We start from the raw sequence: 12,948 nt of genomic DNA, 5'->3' as shown, positions 1-12,948 counted from the left end.
CATGATAAACTAGCATAACAATGTATATGCTACTAATAAAGATTAATAAATATGGCGGACGGCAATGGGCCCCATGATGAGGAAATGAGATGGATATGAGTAGATGATGCATTGGGTTCCTATGAATGGGTTGGCTTAGAGATGCTACATGAACAGAAAGATAAGATACATGAATGGTCAGCCACACCTAGATTAAGATCAGAATATCCCACACAGAACATGGAGAGCAATGTATCTGGGAAAGAATGAGCTTAGAATGTCCATAGATAGACCATAGGAGAAAGCAAGCAAAACTTATGAGGCATGAAATAAAGTAAAGAGTGTTGGCTGCAGTCAATGCACATTGTGAACTGATGAGAGTTATGCTGCTAACTCCACTGCGTGTAGAAAACCATTGAGAATTCTATTAGAGAGGTAACAGGGTCTCATTTTAAGAGGATTCAATTTGAAAATAAAACCAAAAGACTATTATATAGATGAAAGGGGAAAAATGAAGGAATATTTAACTATCTTGTGACAGGCATTAGTCTATCTACTAATATTTGGTTTCCTGCACCTCTTAGACAAAGGAGGCACTATATTTCTTTATTTCCTTTCAATTACTCTTTTACAAATGATTTCAGTTAATTAAAGACAGAATATCTGAACAAAGGCTATTATTGTTGCCACTCCTTTAAAATTCAAACTTGCAAATGGACATTTTTCTAATACACATGGTCGGAGAGGCACATGTCTGTAAGGAGGGGACATGAGCTCAAAATTATCATGCAAATTGAGCCAACATATACAAGATAGCTTTCCTGGAGAATTAATTGGGCCTGTTGTTAAACTGTATTATTTATAAGAAAAAAATTAATTGATAGTAAATCATATGAGCAATAAAGTGTGTTATGCAGTATGTATTTAACTTTGCCTAATATTCAAAATTTATCTACTCAAAAAATACCAGTTATGGAAAATCTTCTTCACTGACAGAGCACATAACAAATGTCCATTAATATTCTACATTGTATTTAGTCACTGTTTAAACATTTCCTCCCACCTCAACTCCATAAAATTCAAAGACCAAAATAAATAACATTTATTGACCACAATATGATGTGGTGTTACATCAGAAGCTAAATGATTGTTAAAGTTTACTTTGTTAAAATTGTGTGTATTAAAAATAAGACTAGCTGGGTAAAGAAGCTCAGAGGGGCATGTTTAAATAGTTATGAGAATTGTGTGTTTTCAAATACTATCCAATAATTAGGTAGAATCTATTTGAGTACAAATGAGCAAAAATCTCATCATGATCATAGCATCTTAGAGACAAAACAGATTTTGAGATACTTAGCTAAATTTTACTTCAAATACTCAGGAAAAATTGTATTAAATAATTGGTTGTAAGCTTTCATTTAGCCTCTGTGGAAATTGAAAACAGTATTCTTTGCAGTCCTTTTTTAGTGGGTACTAGTGTTTATGTAAGTTTTGTTGTCTTGGCAATGGAGTCCATTAGAGTGGGCTGACCAAGAATCTAGAGAGAGTCACAGAGTCAAGACCAGGTGAGTCAGGAAAGACATTATAGGATAAATGACTCCAGCTGGCTCCACAGTTATCGTAAAATAATCCAAAGTAGGAAACTGCCACAGTCAACACTGAGAAGCCCAAAGACTAACTTGTTCAGATTATAAATAACCAAAAGGTAAAAAGTCAGGTGAGCAAACTGCAAGCACAGATAAGATCCCCTGTTCATCAGTGGGGAGAGCTGGCAAGAGTGGTTAACTGGCAAGGCCTCCATCTTTCCTGTCTCTACCTGGTGTTTTATTTGCATCATCTTTCAGGTATTTTTTCATTTTTCATATTTGAGCATTTATATATTAGCTATCTAACAAATATGTTTTTCAGTCTTTGTGGAGCATTTTATGCATATATCAATTTCTCACAACCACTTAATTGTTAATTATTGTTTCCTAGAAGAAGCTATCTTGTATTTATGCCATTATGCTTTCAGAGTAGTTTGTACTTAATTAACAATTGTTTAATTGGCTTATACATTTAACTGTTTTATTACTACACCTCTATTCTCTGAGATGAGTCACAATGGCTCAGGCTGTCACTGGGTAGTTGGACCAAGTACCTTATGAATTGTAGTCTTAATGCCCAAGACAAGCAGGTGAATGGCTATGAATTTTCTCAGGCCAGAGTTATCACTCAGGGCCAATGCTATTTGCCCTTTCCCCATAAAAAAAAGTGTCTTCTTTTGTCACTTTTGACATCTGGAACCAAAGACAAAATATTTTCTGGGAAGAGATTCAGACTTCATCAGTTTCTATTTCTGTCCCCAAATCAGCACTTTCTGTATTTAATTAAGAAGAAAATAAAGACACTGCACATGTGAGTTAAGACAGAGCTGACATATCCTGGTATTATATTAAGAAACATTCATGAAACCTGGCTCCAAAATGACAAAAATGCTCCCAGAATGTGAAGTGAAACGAGCTGACTAATTCTTCATTTAGAGACATGAATTATTAATTGGTAATGCATTAAAGCTGAATGTAATCTAGTTAAATCTCAACATTCCAAGACTTGGATAAGAATTCAGATTACAAAATCCTCTTCATATGGACGTTCACAACGATGCTTTGTACTCACTCTCACAAATCCAGGGACATCTGAAAAAGCTAGACTGGGAATTCTAGATATTCATTCATTCCATTCTATCTAACTAGTTATGCAACTTCCAATGTCTCACTTTACCTCACCTAGCCAAGGGAAGAGAGATTGTATGTGAGGAGCCTGAAAATGCCTCAGGCTGTGACATTCCATGGTGGAGATGTCTGAGTAGAACCTTGAAATGCTCCCTAAAATGTGACCTAGCACGGCAAGCAATCTCTTCCTATATCCTTATTCTTTCACCTTCTTTTTGAAAACTTCAACCTCTTTTTGAAATGTTAATGGCTTGATAAGTTAAGGGAATAAATAAAGCAATTTATCTTGAAAATACCCATCTGGTATAAGATTTTGGCCTACAGTACTTACTAATGAAATAGAGAAAGAGTTGAGATTAAGGGGGAAAAAAACACTTAATTTACTAATGAAATGACAAACATTCTTCTCAAATTGCTCCTTTAGCTTACTGTGCACTTCAAGAATTAATTAACAATAGAATAAGGCTACAGTTGCAAAGTGTCAACATGAATGTGATTTGAAAATGCAGCTTCTGTTTTCCATCACTACTTCCTGGGCTGTTTTGTTTGCTTGTTTGTTTTGTTTTGTTTTAATGGGAGATGCACCCTAAAGAAGATACTGGGTCTTCCAATTTATCTGTGTAAAATTAAAATGAGTTTGTAGAGGTTTGCAAGCTCTGCACACAATGATATATTTAATGGTGCATTGCCTAGACCCTGACACAGGCATGTGTCTTGATTAGATTTCTTTAATCGTTTACTAGAAATGAGGAACATAAAGTCAGTTTGGGTTGTGATGATGTCCATATGTTGAAAATGTTTGAACTGGGTGATAATAATGCCTCCTGGGTGTAGAACCAGCTCATCTCATTGACTGAGTTCAAAGTAGGTTAATGCCCTGAGGTAATGAGGAGAGTAAAAACAGAAATGTGCCTTCTCCCTTTTTCCTGTTTTTTTGTGCCTTGAAATTTGAGGTGGCCAGAAGAATAGCATTAAAACGTGGAATGTGAATCTTGTTATATTTGGATTCAGTAACTTGTTTTTTCTATGTGCTTTCTTATTTTACCATGATCTCACTCCATTTCTTGTCCTGCACTGAAAAAATCACAAAGAACCATTTGTCCACCCCACAGTCCTGGACTGAGTGGTGACTAGAGGAAAGGATTTCAAATGTGTTGGTTCTGGGTAGAAGGATAATGGTCAGGTGCAAAGCTCTCTCCTTCCTGTACTAAACTTTGGTCTGAAAATCATTTCCTAAATCATCATATGTTCCTCACCATAATTCTCAGTCTGTGAATAATTTTCCCATATATTTGTCCTTTGAGATAGTTATTTATCTTACAACACACACCATTTGTTCCCCTTTAACAAGAATCTCCAAATTTAGCACCTTTGGAAAAGGGGGAGAACATGTTTGTCCTGGAATCTCATCATTTATCCTCATGGGCCTATTGGATAAAGTTGAACACCACTGTGATTCAGTCATTTCAAAATATATGCTTTTTAATTTGCTATTTTCTCTATATTGTTCTCTTTTGTTATTATCTTCAAGTAATTGTACAGAGGAGATTCAACTCAATGAGTCATTCAACTTATGCGTACAATGCCTCTTGATCAATATCACTACTTTCATAATTCTCCCCCATCAGTTCCAAACACACCTCCCTGTTAATTTTCAAAAGTAAACTCAGCCACTCATAAATACACATCATCCCTTCTAGACATCAGTCAGGGCGGTCCTCCAATGGCTGCAAACACCATGGCTTCGTTATTAATTCTTTGTTTTTTCTGGTAATTGCTGGCAAAATAAAGTCTGTGAAATTAACTATCTTTTGAAAAACAATAGTAATTAAACTTCCATGTCATTAGGAACAGGAAAAATATTTTATAAGGTCAAATGAAGGCTTAAATTAATTGCTTTCTCACAATTTTCTTTCTTCCTTTTATTTTCTCTTCTTTCTTTCATTATTTTTTTTTGGGGGGGGGGATCATGAAACTTGAACTAAGGGCCAGGGTATAGTTCCTGAGCTTTTGTGCACAAAGTTAACTCCACCATTTCATGCCACAGCCCACTTCTGGTTTTCTAGTGGTTAATTGGAGATAAGAGTCTCATGGACTATCCTGCCCAGGTTGGCATGGAACTGCGATCCTCAGATCTTAGCTGCTTGAATAGTTAGGATTACAGGCATGAGCTAGCAGTGCCTGGCTCCTAGCAGCTTTCTTAAATAACACCGTTTAAAATATCTTGAGCAAATTTGGTGAAATTTTTGAACAATTTTATTTAATCTTGTTACTTGGATCACATGTCTATGTGAGAAACATGAGTTTAAAAATCTGCCCACCATTATTATTTTGCATTTCTATTCATTTATTCTTTAATCTATTAAAACATTTAGCCTAATAATGATAGTACTAATTGGTAAAATTTCTGAGTGCTGAAATTAAATACACAAAGATGAGTGATCCACAGTTTCTGTCCTAAATAAACTTGGAGTCTACTGCAAGAGATGCATAAACAATAGTACTAAAATGTATTTAAGGAAATAAATGCAATTAGGAAATATGCAAACACAAAATAGAGGCATTTACTCAGCCTGGAACTTGCAAGTTTTTCTGAAGTGAATCGTATTGTGTGATAACTTCCACAATGCCAAGTTCAAAGTTTTGGTATTAGGGATTCCACAAAGATTAAAAACATACTTTATTTCCATGCATGTTTTAGATTTTAGGGAGATAAAATAATAACAAATCAATTCACTTCAGCTCATGGATTATTTCCATCTAGCTCATTAAATCATTCAACAAGCTCAACTCCATAGGTTCATGAATAGCTTATGAAGAAAAGGAATCTAAACTTATACAGGCCAAAAGAATCAGTAGGGGCTATAAGCTGAGAAGATGAGCACAAGAGTTGAAAGAAAAGAAAGTTGATTGTAGCTTCATCAAAACATGTACAAAAGAGCCTACTATTTTCAGAGGATTGAAAAAAGCTATTGGACTTTTTCATGATTTTCCTGAAATGTAAGGTGATCTATGGGTATTATTAGGAAACTGGTATGGTGGTTGACAAATTCAAAGATGACTTGTACACTCTTTTAATATGTTTGAGGTATATTCTGAGTATAGACATAGATACAGAAAAGTTTTGAAGACGTGAGTTAACATGACTAATTCATAATCAACTATGTTGACTTGCCATTACTAAACTTAAACTAGAGTCTAGGACTTGGGCTTTGGCCAAGTTTGTGCTTTGGGCTCACTACCAAGTTCTGCTCTTTAGAGACAATCCACACAGTGGAAAAAATATGATTCTGAAGGATTTTCTTCCCTCTTTTGCTTTGATTATTATATTTTATTCTTCTTTAGATGGATATGTATCTAGATTTATTTTCTAATACAGGTGTATGTAATTACTCTGGTATATATCTGGTGTGTAGTTGGTAGGTAGCATTCAGTAATGTTATCAAAGAGTTAAAGTTGTTCCTTGTTTCTAATTGTACCAACAAATGAATACTTTGGAAGGTTAAAGCAAGGCTTCGCCAGTGATGATCAGTACTAACTAACTGTGGGTTCGACATTCTTGATTGCTTTAATATCTGTCCTACATACTTTCCTCTGTACAGCTCAATAGTATTCAGGAGTCATCTGATCTTGATTTCTCTTTTCATCTCCCACTCTCAAGAGGAATTCACCTTGCAAGAATGTACTTTTCAAGTACCCATCAGTGAATCCAAAGTCTATGCTTTCAGTGACTTCAACTTCAGGCTCGGAGATTTCAGACCAATAGTATCTCTGAGGTCCAGGTGCTAATAAAATTACAGCTATTCTTAATATCAGAGACTGTTAGGCTCATTAGCCAACCCTAAGTCAACTTATTCTTTCTCTCCTTTTTCTTCCCATAGAAACCAGAATGAAAGTATTTCCCCACAATTCAGCTCTTTCCCTTTATGACTAATTCTGAGGATTCTAAGAGAAAAATATGTATTTTTCTTTCTTTTACTTATTTATTATTCTCCTTTCTTGAGGTATATGCATACATTAACATGAATTTTCAATACTATAATAAGCACTTAAAACATGTCCTTATTCCAAAACTGATAAACGTTCTCAGAGATTAGTTGTTCAAAGGGCTGTTTCTGATGAGCCTTTCTTCAAACATTCCACTGATGTTTTGAGTGATGTTGTTCAGCTGTGTTTCCTCCCCTTTGGCAGAGAAAGAAAGCTACAAAATCATTTATTTGTCCAGTATCATGAGGATAATAAGTGGTAGATCCAGAACTGTGAAAGAGATGACCTCACTTCATACACAGTGCTGAGAACTGTACCAGGCCTGGCTGCCTCTAGAGACGAGAGACCAAACAGGGGCATTTTCACTATCAATCTATGGAAATGGGAGCAAATTGGAATGTGGGGTCATCTGAAATCATGGAATGTCTAGTTAAATATGTTCTAAATGTAATAAATCAACTTAATTGGGTAAGAAATGTTTCTAAGTCATGAGCCCTTCCCCCTCAAAGTCATAGTAGTGAAGAAGAAAGATTTGTTTGTAAATAACATATTAGTCTATACAATTATGAATTTAGAAGAGCTTTAAAATAATTGTTTTCCCAAAAGTTACATTCTCCCAGTACAATACTATCAACTTTAGTCACTTTATGAGTTCTTTATTGTTATAGAAAACAAAGATATACAAATAATAGAAATGAGTTAATCACTTGCAAATTAATGAAGAATTGTAGAGAACACCAGATAGGATAAAATACAATTACTTATTATTTTTACACAAAAATGGTTCAGATTCAAAATAAATTCAAGTAACCTGGCTCTTAATCTTAGTATTAAAGTGTCTTTGTATTTCCCTTTTGGTAAAATTATTACTTTCTCTCCTCTCCCCTAAGTTGCTGTGGTATCCAATGGTGCAGGTACAATGTGTTATCCTATTCCATTCACGTTAAGTGGGACCACCTAAAACTTCACTGGTTGGAGCCAGGAAGGCACAAATCCTAGCCTACATATCATAGTCTGGAAATTCAACATGTTTCCTGTTTCATTCAACCTTCTTCTTTTCATTTGCCAAGAAATACACCAGAAGTAGCCACTGTCCAGAGAAGAAAAATGTAAAGCCCCATAGGAAATGTCTTAATCCAAACTTCAGTCTCGACTCAGGCCCAGCAGAGTTTCGGTCAAGCTGCTGACTTTAGAATAGGAAAATTATAGGTACATGTTGGTGTCATCCCCTGCCTTTTGGAGTGCTTCCTTCCATCAAATTATTGCAGCACTAGCTGACTCATACACTAGGCCATTGATTTTCTGTCTTCTATTTCAAGGTGTTTCTTCTTTTTTAATTGCAAATATGTTCCTCTTTATGAATTTGGTTTAGCTCTATTTAATGTTTCTAAAGATAAACAAAACCCTTCTGAAAATGTAATCTCATTTACTTTATTTTAGGATTTTGATATACATTTTTGAGGCAAACAAAACCTGTCAAGTGCAATGGATACTGAGAATAGCCCCAAATCCAATGTTGAACTAAATATAGATCTGCATTTTTTAAGGCAAGAGCAGCCTGTTTATACAGTAAGTAGTTCACTTCTCTACTTTGAGCTGCTGATGTATAAATAAAATACCAAATCTTTCCAAGTTTGTTCTTAAAATACGTTGTATATGTTTTTCTCCCAATTCTATAGAGTTATCAACTCAACTTCATTACCTTTTAAAATTCCCACCCCTTGGGAAAAAGCAACACTTCTTGGATATCCTGGATATCTTGGATATCCTTGGATATCCTGAATATACGAAGTTGAGACCAACTTGCAAGTCACCTTCTGCACTTCATTAGTAGTGAGAATTGCATAAACTACAGATAACAAACCTGCATTCTCAGTTGGGCTTATCAGGACAGATACTACCTCATCTTTTTGAGGGAGAAAGCAGTCAAAGCTCATGCAGCCAGGATACTATGCCCCAAATTTCATGTATTTTCCCAAATTTGATATTGAGGTTGAGATACTAAATAAAGAAGCATATGGAATGAGGAATATAGGAAAGGAATTCAGCGTCTGCCTCTTAGGAAGACCAAAGACTAAAATAAGTTGGCACTCTCAATTCCCTCATAGCAAGATGACTCCCCACTTCTCTTTCTTTTGTTTGTGTCAGTCAAGGTCTGGAGACAGACCAGGAAACATCTACTTCAGGTAGTTAGGTTGGTGAGATCAGCATGAAAACCTGCCTCTAGGAGTATTATAAAAAGGTGAAACCAACTTGGAAAAAAAGTCACACTAAGTGAAGTCAGCCAGACCCAAAGAAACACAGACTCTATGGTTCCCTTCATAGGGAATAATTAGTATACACCTAGAAGAGTCTTAGAAGAAGATTACAATAGCTAAAGAGCTATGCAAGTATGAACACATAAGATGATCCTAAGTGATATGAACTTCAAGTAATAAAAACAAGTGTATATCAATGTTGTAGTTATTTTCAACATGCCATGTGAAATCGTGCCCTTCTTTTTTTCCTTCTTTTTCTGTATTCCTTTCACGTGGTTTTACCCCTGATAGCACTGTGACTGATTTTATTCCCTGGATATTGTATATACATGTATTGGAATTAGGAAAGGGAACGGGAACACCAAAATTGATTGACAAAGGATAAAAAGAGAAACCAGCACCTCTGCTCATCACTTTGACAATAAATAAGTAATTATTCAGAAAAAAGGAGAAACCAATGCAACAGCAATACTTACCAAACCTTATGGTATTAACTAACTGTACAACTGTGGGGAGGGGGGTAGGTGGGGGAAAATGAGGGAGTAGGTAACAAGTTGGATAAAATAATGTACACATGTAGACTCAAAAAATTAAATTCCTCCAAAATAAATCCTAAAGGAACCAATGGCTCCCTCAACAAATAGGCTAAAAATCTAAAAAAAAAAGACTTTTCTGAAGAGAAATCAGAATGGCCAAGAGACACATGAAGAAGTACTCTACATCACTGGCTATAAAAGAAATGCAAATCAAAACGACATTGAGATTCTACCTCACCCTAGTAAGAAAGTCCATTATCAGGAAAAGTAACAATAACAAATGCTGGAAAGGATGTGGCCAAAAGGGAACCCTGCTGGTGGGAATGTAAACTTGTTCAACCACTCTGGAAAGCAGTATGGAGGTTCCTCAGAAAGCTAAATATAGAGCTCCCCTATCACCCATCAGCCCCACTTTTGGGCATCTACCCAAAAGATTATAAGCAAGACCACACTAAAGCCACCAACACAACAGTGTTCATTGCAGCACAATTTGTCATTGCTAAAATATGGAGTCAACCCAGATGTCTCTCAGTAGACAAATGGATCAGGAAAATGTGTTACATTTAGGCAATGTAATTCTTTGCTTCTGTCAGAAAGAACGGCATTGCCCCATTAGTAAGGAAATTGAAGGACTTGCAAAAAATTATACTAAGTGAAGTGAGCCAGACTCAAAGAAACATGGACTTCATGGTTTCCCTCATGGGGAATAATTAGTACATGTTTAGGCTAGTCATAGTAGAAGATTAGCTATACCCTTATATACCCTATACCCTATATACCCTATACCAATAGCTATACCCTTATGAACATATAAGATGATGTTAAATAAAATGAACTCCACATTATGGAAACAAGTGTTATAACATTGTTGTAATTATTTTCAGCATGCCATGTGAAACCATGCCCTCTTTTTTAAACTTTTTTTTCTCTCATATTCCCTTCCTGTGGTTTTTACCCCCGCTATCACTATATTTGATTTTAGTACCCTGGATACTGTATATACATGTATATACATGTAGGGAAGAGAAATGGAAAAACAAAATCGAGTGACAAAGGATAAAAAGACAAACGATTTCAAAAGCAATACTTACAAAACCATTTGGTGTAAGCCAACTGTACAACTCATGGGGGGAAGAAGGCAATGGGGAGGGAGGAGGCAGGGGAAAAATGAGGGAGGAGGTAACAAGTTGAACAAGAAATGTACTCACTGCTTTACACATGAAACTGTAACACCTCTGTACTTCACTTTGACAATAAAGGGCGAAACAGAAGAAAAAAGAAATGTACTCATTATATTGCGGATGAAACTGTAACTCCTCTGTACTTCACTTTGATAATAAAATAAATAAGTAATAAAAAGGTGAAACCATAATTAGAAAATGATAATTTCACCAAAATATTTGAAAAAAGCAAGTATTCATTGCTTCTCTACCCTCCAGTGTTCCTCAGTAGAAGAAGGAAGCTCATGATAGCCCAGAAACTAAACCCACCTGCCAACTAGGAAATCAGGAAAGAGAAAATGCTCTCTTTCAGGAGAGGTATGACCAGAAAGGAGGCAAGACAATTCTTAGTAGCTGCCAGTAGCTAAAGAAAGGAAGAATCCCTTTTGCTTCATTGCCCTGGATTATATTCTACAGTGTCTTGGAAGCACTAAGATATAATTATTGCCATGAGGCCAGTGGCACTATGTTCATTGCAGCCCTAGTCACCATACCCATGGTATGGAATCAGCCCAAATGCCCCTCGATGGATGAATGGATCAAGAAAATGTGGTATCTATACATAATGGAATTTTACTCCTCCATTACAAAGAATGATATTGTACCATTTGTGAAGAAATGGAAAGACCAGGAAAAAAATTATATTATGTGAAATAAGTCAGGCCCAAAGCAAACAAAGGTGCATGTTTTCCCTTATATATGGAAGCTAGATTTCGCTTATAAACTCATAAGTAAATACATTGGGTGGCATGCAAGTATATACAGCTGTATTAACTGAAATTAAATGAAAAGCTGTATTAACTGAAAGACTCAAAGGAGATTTCAAATAGTGTAAATATCTAGAAAGACAAATCAGAATTCAGCAAGACAAAACACCAGGAATCAGTACTGAAATAAATGGGGTTAGGTCAAGGGAAAAAAAGGGTAGATGAATGAAGAGAAGAAAATGGGAAAATGCGGACAAGGATCCCATGTATTATCCTACAAAATTAAGAAGAGTAATAGAGGTAGGTAGAAGAGGGATGAGTGAAAAAGTTGAAAGGGGTACCATTGATCAAGATATATTGTATTCCTAAACTGTCTTGTTAAATGACAACTCCTCTATACAACTTAATTAAAGATAATAATAAAAATACATTTAAAAAAAAAAGAAGTGGAGTATGAATGGAAAACAGGTCATTGAGATGGTATGAATAGCCTGGTTCATGAGAGACTGAATCTATAGGTGCTTTTTCGTTTTATCATTATTTAACAACTTATTTTTAAGTCTTATACCATTGATTTGTTTTTTTTATTTCTTGAAATTCCAAATTGTCTCTCCCTCAATCCCTTTTTTCCCATACTGAAAGCATGTGAATGAATGTGTGTATGTGCGGATGAGAGAGAAAAGTGAGAAAGAGACAGACAGAGAGAGACACACAGAGAGAATGTGTGTACCAACAGGCTCATTAGAATCGGTGTGTCACAGTCATAGCAGGGGGTTTGGCCCATGTTTCTCTCCGGCTGCAACTGATCAATGAAGGAGACACAAGACAGTGCCTTGGTCCTGTGTGTCTGGCAACTTATCCAAAGATGGAATTCAGTATACAAAGAACATACTAGCCAGGGGCATAGGAATTAAGTGGAAAAGTACTCCTGAAAATGTGTCTAATTCTTTTCAGATGTCTTCCATCAGCTGGTTGTTGGCAAGCTTTCCTGTTTTCCATTTAGTACCTTTTATAGTCTCATCTTCAAATATGAGATGAGTGAAAATAGAGTTCTTTAAAACAAATGTTACATATCCATATTCATAACGTAAACATACATAAAACACAAAAAGTATGTAAAATACACACACATATGTGTGTGTGCTTTAAAGAAAAACTTTGCTTACTTTTTACTTAATCAACTTTGGTTTTTTTCAATCTCATTTATTGATGCTGAGAGAGAAAACAATAATAAATCATTTATTAAAATGACCCAGTCATTTCTACTGGGAAATATAAATAGAATTACATGTACATTGTTTAAAGTAATGCAAATCTCAAGTGGTTTTACTCTGATTTTTTTTAAAGAAGACAATAATAATCCTGAGTTTTGAAACATGACTTTATTGGGTGTTGGGGATGGAGTTTACCAAGAGAAGAGGATATGTTGGGAAGATTTTACATTTTAATAAATAGTAATAAGAGGTCTTTCTTCAGATCCATGCTAACCTATACAGACTGGTCACTTTTAGAAAAACAAACCAAACTAAAAATGAAACTCCTAGTCT

The sequence above is a fragment of the Perognathus longimembris genome, chromosome 15, assembly GCF_023159225.1.
Source record: "Perognathus longimembris pacificus isolate PPM17 chromosome 15, ASM2315922v1, whole genome shotgun sequence".
In the NCBI taxonomy this organism is placed as follows: domain Eukaryota; kingdom Metazoa; phylum Chordata; class Mammalia; order Rodentia; family Heteromyidae; genus Perognathus; species Perognathus longimembris.
Note: the sequence above shows the minus strand (reverse complement) of the source record.